General features: G+C 41.8%; 3 non-coding genes across 3 annotated transcripts; 1 reads left to right on the forward strand and 2 right to left on the reverse strand.

Moving 5' to 3' along the window:
- Positions 1-2529: 2529 nt before the first annotated feature.
- trnaa-cgc (transfer RNA alanine (anticodon CGC)) lies at positions 2530-2602 on the reverse strand. The gene has a single exon. It is a non-coding gene; the product is annotated as a tRNA-Ala (tRNA).
- Positions 2603-10921: 8319 nt separating this feature from the next.
- Positions 10922-11009, reverse strand: trnay-gua (transfer RNA tyrosine (anticodon GUA)). Its single transcript is given in 2 exon segments — positions 10922-10957; positions 10973-11009. It is a non-coding gene; the product is annotated as a tRNA-Tyr (tRNA).
- A 1415-nt stretch (positions 11010-12424) lies between these two features.
- On the forward strand, positions 12425-12496 carry trnam-cau (transfer RNA methionine (anticodon CAU)). Its single transcript has one exon. It is a non-coding gene; the product is annotated as a tRNA-Met (tRNA).
- Positions 12497-15383: the final 2887 nt, after the last annotated feature.

Raw genomic sequence — 15383 nt, forward strand, 5'->3', positions numbered from 1 at the left:
ATTTCAAAAATGCACGCCACAGTCATGTTAGGTTCAAGTTACAGTTGCATCACAACTCAATACATTTGCAATTCACTTCTGAGATAATTGTTCCTGGTGTTTGTGTTGTGTATGCCTTGCAATGGAGGGGTGAGAAATAATGGACTTATTACATTATAATGAATAATAATTGCTTTCTGGACACTCCACTCAAAGCGCTTTGCAGGACATGGGGACTCCCCTCCACCACCACCAATGTGCAGCATCCACCTGGATGATGGGACGGCAGCCATAGTGCACCAGAACGCTCCCCACACACCAGCTATGAGTGGGGAGGAGAGCAGAGTAATGAAGCCAATTCATAAATGGGGGTTATTAGGAGGCCATGATTGGTAAGGGTCAATGGGAAATTTGGCCAGGACACTGGGGTAAAACCCCTACTCTTTTCGAGAAACACCCCGGGATTTTTAATGACCACAGAGAGTCAGGACCTCGGTTTTACGTCTCATCTGAAGGACGGCACCTGTTTACAGTTTTTCCAGTGTCCCCGTCACTATACTGGGGCATTAGGACCCACATGGACCACAGGGTGAGAGTTCCCCCTGCTGGCCCCACTAACACCTCTTCCAGCAGCAACCTTAGTTATTATTGTGAAGAATGAAAGAATATTAGGAACATGAAAAGGTTGAATGTTTTAAATGCGTTTTTTTACTGAAACATCCGCTACAGAGATGCGCACACACGTCATTACAAACGCACACCCGCACAGAGACGTCCTCAAGCGCCTTGTTCAAAATTATGGGCTCCAATAGGAACAAAAAACGCCAGCCTGACAACTCGAGCATTCAAACCAAGAACCCAACACGTACTTACGTTGGCAGCCTGTGCAGAAAAGCAGAAAGAACCACAAGCCTTCTCTATTGGGAGGAAAAACACACACTCCCTCTCTCACACTCCTGATTTCCTTAAATAGCTCATTCTTCATCTCTGGCTCCTACATACAGTATAGCAGCGCTCAGTCTGCTTTGAATAAGCCATAAATCTAAGATTTGTTTTATCTGTTCCTCTTGTCTAGGCCTAGAGCTGCTTTTCATAAAAGAGCTGTTTGCATAAATAGCTAGGGTTACAGCTGAAGACACCAGCTTCATCCCCCAGTGTGTTATACGTCGGGAGCAAGAGAAGAGGGCCAGGCCGTGCCTTTTCATAGATTTTTCTTCTGAAAAGTCAGTTTCTCAGAGGCAGATTTAGCCCCTCATGCAGTGTAGAGAGATAGACACGCCCGCGCGCGCACAGTTAGAGCTGCACCCTCACACAGAGTCAGACCCGCACAGACACGTCCTCTTGTTTAAACAAATACACAAACCTGACGGCGCTCACAATGATCCAGACACACACACACACACACACACACACACGACATCAGTAGTCACTCTTGCACACTGGACCCCAGCTCAGTCCTCACCTCCAGCTCCTGCAAACCGCTTCGAACAAACTGCATTAAGAAAATTAGGTTGCGTTCCGATAGCAGGCCATCCTGGGCACCAGTGTGAGTTACACACTCATTTGTAAAAGCCCTTCCGCATCGTCGGGCATGCTTCACAGTGCTGGACCTGGGGTGTGGGTGCTGTCTGTGTGGAGTTTGCATGTTCTCTCCCTGGTCTGTGGGGGTTTCCTCCAGGTGCTCCAGTTTCCACCCACAGTCCAGGGACAGGCTGCCACTTTCACTGGGCAGTGCACCGTCGCCGTGGCAGCATGGCGGGTCGGATCTGATTTCAGTCTATTTCCTTTTTTAGAGATCCTGTAACCAGGACCTGTTCACTGCCACGACGGACAGGGAAGCACGTCATCACTGGACATCCTCTTACCTCCTGTGGCAAAGGGCAGCTGATGAAGCTTTGTGCTCGCCAGATCATGGCAATCGCCACTCCACCCTGATCCTGGCTCAGCACAGGGCACCTGGGTTCACTCCCTTCAGACTAAAGGTCTTTTTAAAAAAAAGAGGAGTCCTTACCTCTTAGTAATGTGAGCGCTGACCGTCTCTCCTACCGATGGGAAGTTCTGCGCCTTCTGGAGCATCCGCCGACTAAGCCAAATTCGTTGTAACAGAAAGAATAAGGTTCTGGATCCCGAGATGACGTAAAACAGATGAGTGTATTGCATGCAAGGAACAATAAAGCCGAAGTCTTGTTTCCCGCAAGAAACAACAAAACCGAAGTATTGTTCGATGTGCCGGTACAAACTTTTAGGTTATATAGTCCTTCCTTGCTGCTTCAGACGTCATTCGGTGTTATGGTAAGGGGGGGGTCGTGGTATTTGGCCAGTTAAGAGACCCTGGCCAAATGGTCAGTTTAAGATTATGCCCCCTCGCATCTGGAATCCTTATCAGTTAACCCCCTTTCCTGCCATAAACCCCTGTTGCTTAGAAGTCTAATTTTCAGGCAGAACTGACTTAAGTTAACCCTATTTACATCTTGTCTCTTACTTCAGCCCTCTTCCATTTGCTAGTTAAAAGTTGTTCAACCCATTTGTATGCGACAAAACAAGCCGGTCTGTTTCCGCCCGGTTTCGAACCGAGGGCCTTTCGCATGCGAGGCGAACATGATAACCACTACACTACAGAAACGGTGGTAAGACGTGCCCAGCGGCCCAGTGCTGAGCTTCGCCAATGCGTTTCAGCTGCTTCCAGTGCCTTTATTGGAGTGCGCTGATGGACCGTGCTCTCTCTCCAGAGACCAGCACGCCTGTCATGGATGGAGCAGGAAAGGCGGCGCCACATTCTACAGCCCTTTCCACGCAATCGACGAAATCGGGCTACTGAAGTGGAGAAAATCGCCTCTCCAGAAAGTGCAAATATCATCTTGGAGAGTATAAATCCTATTGCCGAAGGTCAGCCCTGTCTACCAGAGTAACCCTCCCACCTCCTGCAGCGATGATCAGCTCGTCTCACACGCGAGAAGTCTTCTGTTGGAAACAAGCGCCTCCTCTTCTCGCGCGTTTTGCACGTTCGAGTGGTTTTAATGCGGCTCCTTCGTACACGGTGCTGATCTTTTGGAAAGCAGGAGGCAAAACTGACACATTCCCATACCGGGAGTATGGAGTTTTCAACCCGGGGCGCCTGGGAGAAAACCAGGAATCCTAACCGCTAGACCATATGGGAGCACACAACCCCGCTGTTCCGGGCATCATGCAAGCAAACTACATAAATATGAGAAAACACGCAAGAGAGTTGTCACTCAGAGTGTCGAAGGGTCGATGTATACTGGGGCTCAGTTGAAATGCAACGTCAGGACTTTTCCGAATTATGTCACACGAAGAGAGCACAGCCTTTTCCGCCCTGCCACGTGTGTATCGGTAACTTGCCGTGATCGTATAGAGGTCAGTACTTTGCGTTGTGGCCGTCCTGATGTACCCTGGTCTCCCGCGTGACAGGTGGGGATACTCGCCACTATACTAACGAGGAAGACATCGCTCTCTGCTTAGTGTGCAAAACACTTACTTGCAGCATTGTGGGTGCTGTGGTTTAAATGCTCTTGGTTTGTGAACAGAATACCCCTATCCCAGTGCATTGTGCCACATTAAATAAAAGCACGAGAAAAAGAGATTCAGAATGCAAAGCTGTGTCAGTGTTCTGTGTAAAAAATCGGTTTGAACATCATGGGAGCTGTTTTTAATAAGCTGCTGAGTAAAGAATATTTTAATATTCCTGCTGTCAGTAGTATTGTGAATATAGTTGACTCTTACCTGAATGAAAACAGGACATAAAGGAAGGGTTTCAGAATTCAGACAAAGCTTTATTCCCCTGCTTACAGTCTGAGTAATTGGAGACTGCGCTATTCTTTTGCCTATGGTCATATACGAGTTTTTCGCATGAAGCCGTATTGAACAGTATTTGTCGCGTTGTGAACTTGTGTATACAGCGGTCCCCCGGGTTCCAGTTAGTGCGTAATTACGCATCGATGAAAAACCGGAGGTTTAAAAAAAGATCATTAGCTCACTGATACTTTGATGTAGAGGCTGTGGAAATATCCACATGTCGTGGTCTTTAAAATGCATTTGGTTTGAAGGCGTTCTGTGCTTCCGTTGCGAAGATATGGACAAAAGAATATTCGCAATCGGGCTACTGAAGTGGAGAAAATCGCCTCTCCAGAAAGTGCAAATATCATAGAGGTAGAGGTAGGGAGAGAGGAGGAGTACAAATTCAAGCAGAGGCCTGAGTGGAGCACTGTCGTATGGCCCTGACATCAATCCCTCAACTCTCTGCATAAAGCAGTGTCTTATGGCCATGACATCCCACCCCCACCACTCTCAATGGAAAGCACTGTCGTATAACCATGACATCCCACCTCCACCGCTCTCTGCGAAAAGCAGTATCGTCAGGCCCTGACATCCCACCCCCACCACTCTCTGCATAAAGAAGTGTCGTATGGCCCTGACGCCCACCCCTCCACTCTCTGCGTTAAGCTGTGTTGTCAGGCCCTGACATCCCACCTCCTCCATTCTCTGTGTAAAGCAGTGTCATATGGCCCTGACATCCCGACCCCGCCACTCTCTGTGTAAAGCAGTGTCATATGGCCCTGACATCCCACCCCCACCACTCTCTGCGGAAAGCACTGTCATATAGCCCTGACACCCACCCCTCCACTCTTTGAATAAAGCAGTGTCGTCAAGCCCTGACATCCCACCCCCGCCATTCTCTACGTAAAGAAGTGTCATATGGCCCTGACACCCACCCCTCCACTCTCTGCGTTAAGCTGTGTTGTCAGGCCCTGACATCCCACCCCCGCCACTCTCTGTGTAAAGCAGTGTCATATGGCCCTGACACCAATCCCTCCACTCTCTACGTAAAGAAGTGTTGTATGGCCCTGACACCCACCCATCCACTCTCTGCGTTAAGCTGTGTTGTCAGGCCCTGACATCCCACCTCCGCCACTCTCTGTGTAAAGCACTGTCGTATGGCCCTGACATCACACCCCCACCACTCTCTGCGTTAACCCCTGTTAACTCGCTTGCTGAATGATCTCTCAAGAAATCCCTGGTGAGATTCAACAGGTGTTTTCTTCAACAGCCACTAAAAGTCTGATGACCTTCTCTGGATTTCCTGAATATGATGTAAAATTAGTTCAAATCATTTGGTAGTTAACAGAACAAAATGCTTTGGAGGTACATTTAAAACAGCAGAGCAACACTGTAGCACTTCGTGTGTGACTGAATTTAATTGTGTAAACCTGGCTCTCTATGAACACGAGCAAAGAGTTCTCACTCAACAGAAGATTGCGATGTGAGCACAATAATATAAGACATCTGGTGATGCCAGGGATTGAACTCAGAACTTCATACATGAAAAGCATGCACTTTACCACTGAACTACATCCCCTATGGCACAGATGGTGGAACTGACTTAAAGATGTGCATATGTTCACTGACCACAATCCACCCTTCATGAATAATTGAAATGAATAATTTATTTTTATATCCAGTCACAGCGACGGTGGTTGATTCTTCAACGGGGGAGAGCGTTTTTCTACCTCCTTACTCGACTGTCTTTCAATTATGTTTTCTTTGAAATCTTTTTGCATCTTTTAAGTGCTTGCGATTAAATTACGCATAGAAAAACAGCAGTACAGTTGATGTTCATGGACCGATGCACACAACTCCAGTGATAAAGCCCTGTCTGTAAATATTGTAGAAGAACGTTAAAGGGCGAAACAACGCTCCAACCACGGGAATGGTAACAAGAAGGATCGTGTTCTTATTTAATATGTGCTTTTGAATTGCCTTGTCAATACACACAGGCTTTAGAGATGGACAAATAATTTACAGTGGTGTTTGTAAACAAAGATGGAACATGTTTTTTTCTATACCAGGAAGAAAGGAGCAGACTCTTAAACTTTAAGAGACAGAAACAACACCTCATCACAGCTAACACTAATTAAAACAACATCACAACAGAAGAGTGAAGCCTTGAGTGAATCAAATTAGTTTTCATTGGTCGTCTGTGTCTTCATAACTTTGTAGGTGAGAGAGAGGATTGCGAAAATGTGCGGGTGCTTCTTAGAAGTGTGTTGGTAGTACAGGTGACTTCCAAATAATTGAGCCGGGTTTTAATCCCGGCCAGTGCATCCCCAAAACTTTTCAAGATAATCTGTTATCCGGTAGCACATCTCCTGAAACTAACATTCGAGGTAGGAAGCGTGCTCTTAAACACCAAAACACTCAAAAAGGAAGAAGCAGATCTCTGTACACAAGACAGTAGTGCGATATTAGAATTTCTGAGTTCTTGATGGATTCAGGCTCCTTCTCAGAGGTCCTTGCTCGCCAAATAACTTTACATCTGAGGAAGAGCACCACGGAAAAAAAACCCAACTCAACAAGCGAGCGTGTTGGTTGCTCTTGCTCTTAATGCAAGGAGCTGTTTTTTTTTCCTCGCAATAATCATTATTAACCAAAAACAGCAGCACAGGTAAGTCGCATTTGTGATTATGTCACTTCTCTGCTTCAGCAAGGTCAATAAAAGACTCTGAAAGTAGTAAAGCAAAACTGAACTCAAAATCATATTAGGAATTCTGAGCGATATCTCCATACAGGTAATCCAATAAGAACGTTGAAATATTTGAATATAATCTCTCTATATATTTCGCTGCTTTTTACCCGGAGTAAAACTATTGGATTGAAGGAATGCTAACCGCTGGGTTAAAATGTATAGTTGTTATTTGGAGAAATCTGTAAACTCGTGATCTTATATGTTTTAAAAGACAGCACAGGGAAAAACGACAGTGCTGATTATTTTCCAGAGACAGAGCACTGATGACCTCTCCGAGCTGATTGATAAAGCCCACCCAGTGGATAGTCTAGCAGAACGTCAAAGAACATTCACCTTTGTATCCAAAGAAACGACAGGAACAACATCAGGAAGCACAATCAATTCCCCTTTTAAATCTTTCCTGTAAGGTATGCTATGTGAATCCATGAAGTTAATCCTCTGATCTCTTTTGATCACGAACAAAGTATTTCTGATGGAGCGCTATGTTCAAAGATTTAATAAGCTTTACCCCTGCCAACGATTCGGCGTGAAGAATTAAAAGTTTCACAGACAAAAGCAGCTCACCACCACAGCCAATATTAAATGTACTTGCCGGTACACTATCATGTGCACTGCCTCAAAAGTGATCTCGGCAGATGTTGTTCCCTACATAAAGCTGAACGTGCCATAGAGAATTTCTGTTGAGAAAACAAAATATTTTTTCTGCCTTGATGTTAAGCCTGTCTTTTAGAAAGTCTATCTCTAAACACCTCCCGCAGCCTAACAAAAAGCGCTTTTACTGATTGTATTGCAGGTCTTAAAACATTAACATTTGGCAGCAGTGGAATTCAAACCCACGCCCCCAGAGAGACTGGAGCCTAAATCCAGTACCTTAGACCACTCAGCCACGCTACCTTCCTCCATACCCATCTTCCTCACATTGCCGGCTTGGACTAGGGGGGGCTTCAGCTCTTGTCGTCAGATCTAATGATATCATGACATGTGGAAGTGACTGCACCTTCATCTTCCGAGATGCTTTCAATAACACAAACGCTACTTTCACTGGCACAAACACAGCAATAATGAAGGTGGTGGGATTCATCCTTTGTGCTGTTTGTAGGGGTGCAACTCTACGGTGATCTGCTGACTTGAAGAGCAAAAATCAAAATCCTCTGCTATTACTGTTGCTTTTTTCATAGTTTCTTCAAATCCTTCATTTGAACGTAGATTTTGAAGGATATTGATGATAATACCACATAAATTGTGGTTTTCTTGTGATCGCCAATTTTATTCAAATAACAGCCTTTTTTACAGTTCCTTGCGTGTTTCACAAGGTATAATAGCCCCCTTCGCATCCTCAGCTAACATATTTTAAAATTACAATAGCTTATACAGCATGCATGTTTACATTTATATTAAAATTAAAGTAAATATACAAGAATACATACAGTGCTAACCCAATAATTCTTGTCAGGTTCTCCAACAAATCTGCGTTGTTATTTTAACATGTTTCAGCTGAGGGTGCAACAGGAGTAAAAATGAATTTTCCCGCCAGCCATTCAAAGACCAAATTCCATGAGTGAACATTATTTTCTCAGATGTTGCCAGAATTGGACTTTGCCGGTGGTATTGAATTATGTCCACAACTGTTGTAGTAGTTCCTTCTTGAAATTCGACACGTGCAAAGCACTCGTAATATCATAGATGTTAAAGTTCGCTGAGTCTATTCGAGTCATGGTGTGTATCCCTGCCTATCATTGGGAGACGGGTAGCTTTTTTACACTCAGATTCCAATCTTCAATGCTTTGTGTGAGAGCTTACATAACTTTCATTTTCTCACAATTTCTGACGATTGTTCCAAAGGGGCACCCTGTCAATTCCGAATACTTTTCAAAAATCTGCCTGCATGTTTGATTATTGTCATTTCATTTAGAAAAAGTTCAATATTGATCATAACTAAAGAAAATAATGATCACGAACAAAAAAGGGATAAAGATGCAAGTCGATCTTGAATCAGAGCTGGGTGACACGGGCTTCTGTTCTGATATGGTTGTATGAGAAACAGGAGGAATCGCCAATCTCCTATAGAACATGAGTTGAATCAGGAGTGAGACATTTAGTATACTCGTGCATATGTCAACGCCTGACCTACATCGTAAAACTAACATTAAGTTGTCAGAGACATTCATTTATATACAAACAAGAGACAGACCAAGTAATAATTCTACATTAGTTCAGGTGGGTAAACCTGAACTAACTAACTAATAAACCTTTTAATAACTCTACATTAACGTGTCCTACATTGATCAGACTAATTGACATGGTCGGATTCAGAGCCTGTGCAGTTCGTGCTAATTACAACAAGGACAGTTCTGATCCCTCATCACCGAACTGAACACAAGTTCAGCTGTTCTCCAGTTTTGTTACGCATGGTTTTTCATTGCAATTGAGTTCAGAGCTGGAGCTGATCTCCAGACAGTACAGTGTTTTGGGTAAGTTGTCGAAATTCGCATGAGGCTGCAGACAACTTACCCAAAGTGTTTTCTATAGCTTTCAGGTGGAGTTCATTTATATAAAAGAACGTAAGTGGTATAAACGCAACAAGCCAGACGGCAGTCCAACTTATAATTTTCTGACGCGAGGCCTGACGCGTTATTCATTATGCCACTGACCCTGCTATTGTAGTGCTAAAAAAACACGTTTTCTACATTTATGTCTGTTCACTCTAAAAACTCTAAAAAAGACAAAGGGTTTGTGTGTCGCGCTAAAATTCCGCTTCATTTCGAATGCAAATAAAAACCGTTTTGTTCCAAGAAATCATAGATTTGTCACATCCTTCATACTATACTTCTCTCTTGTATTAGTAAAGCATTTTGATTTAAACTGAACAATATATGAAAGGTTTCATCTATACACTTACACATAATAAGTATACGAATAAATACTCGGAAGAAGCCGCAGCTCAGGTATTAGAGAGATTTAAAATCGGATCGGAGGATTTAGAGTCCAGACTGCAAACCAACAGCTTACACAGGTCTTTTATAGAACCGTTTTGATTCCCTTTGCTTTGTCCCTGTGATGTCATTGTCCTGCTCGCAGCCGAGCCCGACACACGTCTGTTTTTTTGTCGCTGGGCGCACACCCTGCGGTCCATGCGGGTCCTAATACCCCAGTACAATGAAGGGGACCCTAAACGGTAAACAGGTGCCGTCCTTCGGCTGAGACGTAAAACCGAGGTCCTGACTCTCTGTGATCATTCAGGAGAATGGTGGTGGTGGAGGGGAGTCCCCATTACCTGTAAAGCGCATTGAGTGGAGTATCCAGAACAGCGCTATATAAGTGTGCGCAATAATAATAATAATAATAATAATTATTATTATTATTATTATTATTGTAATGTAAAATGCAATAAAAAATAAAAAAATATCAAACTTTGATTCAAAATAGATTAATATAAAAACTGATAAAGCTATTGCTTTTTTCAGGGCTATAGCTGTAGCTGCGAGAAGGTTAAAAGCGCACAAGTGATCTGTCTTTCGTCAAAGTAATTGCCGGAGCAGTAAGACGCAGAGCACCATCCAGCAGCTGTAGAGGATGTTCGGGGAAGAGCTAATTCTGTTTTTAGCACAGGGAGTGAGAATGAGCTCAGTCCGGCTCCGAGCAGAATCCATCCTGGTTTGGTTACAGTGCGCCTGAGGATCTTTGGATCGCAACGTAAAAAAACAATTGCTCACATCGTGTGACTTCCACGACAGGAAGGAAAGATATCACTTAAAAAAATCAGAACTGAAGATTTGGATCCTGGGCCTCAATTTGATCAAATTATTAAAATAATAATTATTAAAATATCAGATTGTGTTTCTGCAACATTTCGTGCACAGTACGCCATTTTAATCTAAAACAGTCACAACGAGGGCTTTACACGCAGTCTGGGGTATTTTCCCCTTTTATATTTTTGCCACTTTATATCGAACCTGTTATACTCCCAGAAGTGCACAGTAGCTTGTACAAATGTACAATTCACCACTGGTATAAACAGATGTGTGCCGTGTTTGCCTTTGTAAGCATTTGTTTAAAAAATAAGTTCACAATACGATAAAAACACAGAAAGCACAAACTTCATAATACAACGATACAAAATCAATACCAAATCATTATGCCAATTAAGTACCTATCCTTTGAAAACAGAGAACACCTTTATATCTACAAAAAACTTGACATTTGTATGTATTTTTGAATTACAAAGCAGACAGAGTAGTCCCTTAATTCAAAGATCGGATCTTGGCCAAAACAAGACAATCAGACGTGGGCTGAATTCGGAACAGGAACCTCTACTTCGTCGTTTATTGAACTTTTGATAAATGTCTGAATGAAACAGATTCGCTTTTTTAACTCTTTGATTAAAGTACACAAAAAGCACCTTCCTTCGAGCTGGAATCGAACCAGCGACCTAAGGATTCCCTGCTAATTCCACTACAGTCCTCCGCTCGACCAACTGAACTATCGAAGGGATGGCGGTAGGCTCTCTGGCACATACTGTCCAATGGAGTGAAATGTTCCGGGTGATTTAAATCCCACTTCGACATCAAGTTTCCAACTCGTTTCCTTAGTCTTGTTTACCTTGAATTTAAGCCACGAACCAGGATTCTACTGTATAAACTTCCAGGGATATTACAAAATGTTTGATGGGGCATCAATCATTCCAGGCGGAAATTGACTCCTTTTTTTTCTCGAGGGATCATATTAAACATTTCATTAGTATCGAGAGGAGGATCACCATGAGACACAAAACAAACAGTTTCTTTCTGTCTTTATTAGAAAGTAGCGTTTGTGCTACATTAATAATATTTTCGTGGAAATAAAGAAGTTTCGAAATGTGGTTTTGAGTTAAATATTAGCGTGTTCATGTAATTAGTTTGTGTTTGTCATTACTATATATATATATTGCCATGTTACTAGAATTTGTAACTGAAGTTTACTAGTTGTGTTTTTTTATGATGGTTAGACATTTGTTGATTACAATATTGTATATAATGTATAATTTGAGCTACATATTTTTCAGGTGTGAATAATTGTATATTTTAAGAATAAATTTCTAAAATAAATCATTGGCTTTATTTACTAGTTTCTACACCTATAAAAATCTTTCTTTGATGTATAATAGACCTTTAACTATATATGTATAGTAGTCTTCTAAATTTATCCGTATAATAGAACTACAACCATTTATGTATAATAAACATATAATCATAGATGTCTAATTGACGTATAACGATATACGTATATTAGAATTTCATTCTAGACCAGTTACGGAGCACAGTTACACGTCTGGTATGCGTTTAATAGTCGTATATTCTACATCTTTTGCCCACTGGGATGTGCCGATTTTAACTTGGCAAACCAAGATACACATTTTCTAATGAAACCTTAATTAAAAGACAGTTTGTTTCTCGAAAGCGTGTTATGTAAAAAAAGAGAAAAACGAAAATATATGGATGGTAATCTTTCAAAGCTGAAGATTTTACTTTTGAAAAATTGACATTTTATGTACTGTATGCAGATGCATTCGCTGGTTTTAGAACTTTGCTGTACTTCCTGAATCATTTTCAGTATTATAAAGTGGGTGTAGATTTTTCTTTCAGGTTAGGACGCGAGTGTGTACATGTGTTTGATTTTCGTTTCACTGATTCTCATTGAAGATTTGGGAATTAACGACGAAAGAATCAGTTGCCTCGGAAAGCAGAAGGTTTGGTTCTCAACGATATTGAAGACACGCCCATGTAGAGCAGCGGGTGATGATTTGTGCTATAAAAGACCAAGTGCTCAAAGTGACGTCTGCGTTTACCGTTTAGACTTTTCATCTCGGGCGCACTTTTAGAAAGCAAAGATAGAGCAGTTGTGTTGAATCACATTATAACAGCTGTCAGCAGAGTGGCGCAGCGGAAGCGTGCTGGGCCCATAACCCAGAGGTCGATGGATCGAAACCATCCTCTGCTATGTACACTTTATGCACGATTGATAAGCATACCATCAGTTTAATGAAGTGCATTAAAACTGTTTTTTTCTCTCGTGTGTATGAAAGCTTCACACTTAAGGTACTCTTTCATCTTTACCAATAGCAGATGCCCAAATGTATCTTTGGTTGTTCTGCGATCCTTCATAGTTTCCTCAATTCCTTCAAATGAACATCCATATCAAAGCAATTATGTATATATATTACAATTAAGGTACATATTAAAAATATCAACGCACATTTGTATAATGCTCATTTAATAATGATTGTCAAGGATTGTCAAGTTCTCCAACAAATCTGTGTTCTAATTTTAAAATATTTTTGCTAAGGATACAACTGGTGTATAAATGAATTCTCCCAACAGCCAGTTAAAGAAAAATTCCACACGTGAAGATGGTTTTCTTGGACATTGACTTAGGTACTTATTTGTTTACTTGTTGTAGTTGCACACGAGTAAAACACGAAGATTTCCTGCCACATTCAAGAGGGTTTGCGAAGAAATCCCTTCAATTTTTAGCGGAGATTTTGTTTACATCATCACAATCTGAAGCACGTCCCTGAGTACGTTTGACCCACCAGCCCTTTGTTTAACAGCTGCACAGGGACACATTCCCGTTGCTTTTCACAACTCACATGTTTGTAGTTAAAGAAAATAAAATACTGTCATTTTCCTGCCAGCTGGCAGTATTTCTTCTGCACTGACCAAGAGTAACCAAGAACTTCATTTCATCTTTCGCAGGCTGTAATCTACAGAAAAGGAAGTGAATACTTGTATTAAGCTAAATCAAGCCGACGGAGTTGCACTGCTGTTGTTTTTCTCCACTTTTCGTTAAAAGGAGAAAAAAATCACTGGCATTTTTTGGAAGCATTTCTTCTGTCCTGAGAAGCAAGATTTGTATTTTATCTTTCAGAAGTTGTATGAATTTCTTGAAGTTCAGAAACAACTTGTTCCAGAAAAGAAATTAACACTTGCTTCAAAGTAAACCAAGATGTCGGTGTCTCTTGCTGTGTGTGCTCTTATCTGTCCATCTCTCTCTCCTCTTCTCTCTGGCAGTCTGTGCAGAGTATCTGAAGGGGATGTAACACCACTTGGAAAAGAAAAAAATTCTCAGGAAAATTCTCAGGCAGAATAAAAAATCATTATTCTCTTCTCAGTCAGATTCACAGCTCAGACTCACACTCAGACAGGATCTCAACTCCGTACTGCTCTCTATCCTCACAATCCAGAACCAGAAGATATTCAGACAATCAGTGCTGCTACATGAACAATATCAGACATTTCCCCCTTTTATCTTTCCTCCCAGCCCTCTTAGAGACATAGAAGAGCTCCTGGTTCTCCTCTCTGTGAACTGGGCTCAGGGGTCACTGATCTGGCAGTTGTGGGCTCTGTTCCAGGTCGGAAGCAAGAAGGATCTATTAACGCTTTCCAGGACTTCCAGCCCTTCAGTATTACTTTCTTTACTGTATGTCAGCCTCCCAAAATGTTTATAAATGTTTTATGAGTGTGGAATTATCTTATTATTTATATACAGTATTTATGTAATAAACACCAGTAGTGACACTATGATCGGTATATTGATTATTTGTAGCCGATGGTCCGATGGTCGTGTCTACAATAGTGACCATTTGACCAGTCTGTAGCTCTGAGCAGTGGGACTCAGATCACACAGAAGACCTGTCTGTGTGATTCCATACCAGCCCTGGGATTCAGCTACTCTCACAAATGTCTCACAGACCGTCTTATAAATTTACAATTAGATGAAGTCATGTAACAGTTTTACAGATAATTTAAATAATCAGACAGCAGTTTTGGCAGTGGATACATCTCCACATGGGGGAAAGAAACTGAAATATATGTGCTCACTGTAAAGTAGGAAGAGGTGGTCAGACAAGCAAAACAACTTTGCAGATAATGTGAAGTGACATTGTTTTGTGTCAATCAGCTCACAGATTTCGCTTCATGTGCCTTAAGCTGTGCAATTTGTATGGTTGTTGAATGAGATTGATTTCTTCACAAGCCCAGTCAATTGCCAGGTGGAGAGCTTGCCGACACACACCTTCATGAAGACTCTCTTTAAGATTTCATTGTCAAGTCGCCTCCTTTGCATACAATAGTAGCACCGACACTAAGAGAAAGGATGAGAAATAGCGTTTATCAAGCGACTGCAGTGTTTGTTTGACTGAGGATCCTTGTGTGCTGAACTGGCCTCTGGAGAAGTGTAGTGCAGTAAAACAGAAGGTTTGTGTCACTCAAGATTGTTACAGAACAGAACAATACAATTACAATACTTTTATGAGAGTAAATATTACTGGTGCATCACAGTTCTTATAATGGTGAAAACAGGAGCACCTTCTCTACATTTTTGACTGAAGTATTTAAATGGAAAGAAATACTATCACTATGCAATTCATAAATGCAATTGACCTCCTCTAAATGTTCTAGTTTGATGAAACAATGTATGGAATTAGGTGACAATATCGGAATTCATTCAAATGCACAGGATTAATTTTCAGCAACAAAAAAAGTGCTCGGAAATATTTTACAAGAATGAAACCTTACATTCACCTAAATAAACATTCACCATCTACATTAGCAGAGAACAGTAGGACAGAAGGTTAGTGTCACTGGACACTGCGTCAGAGAGGCCGATTTCTTCTCCCTCATTATGCAGGCTTACCCACTCATGATGAACTGTCCTCCAGCGATACTCAGCTGCCATCATCGACTCAGACATGACGTTCATGTACATATTATACCTTAATATGGTACTGCGTTACAATAATTTGATCAAAACAACTGGTGAAAAAAAAGATAAAGACTTTGTCCAAAAAAGAAGCATTTATACCTTTCCTCTCCTACCAGCCATTACA

The sequence above is a fragment of the Lepisosteus platostomus genome, chromosome 5, assembly GCF_059453375.1.
Source record: "Lepisosteus platostomus isolate fLepPlt1 chromosome 5, fLepPlt1.hap1, whole genome shotgun sequence".
In the NCBI taxonomy this organism is placed as follows: domain Eukaryota; kingdom Metazoa; phylum Chordata; class Actinopteri; order Semionotiformes; family Lepisosteidae; genus Lepisosteus; species Lepisosteus platostomus.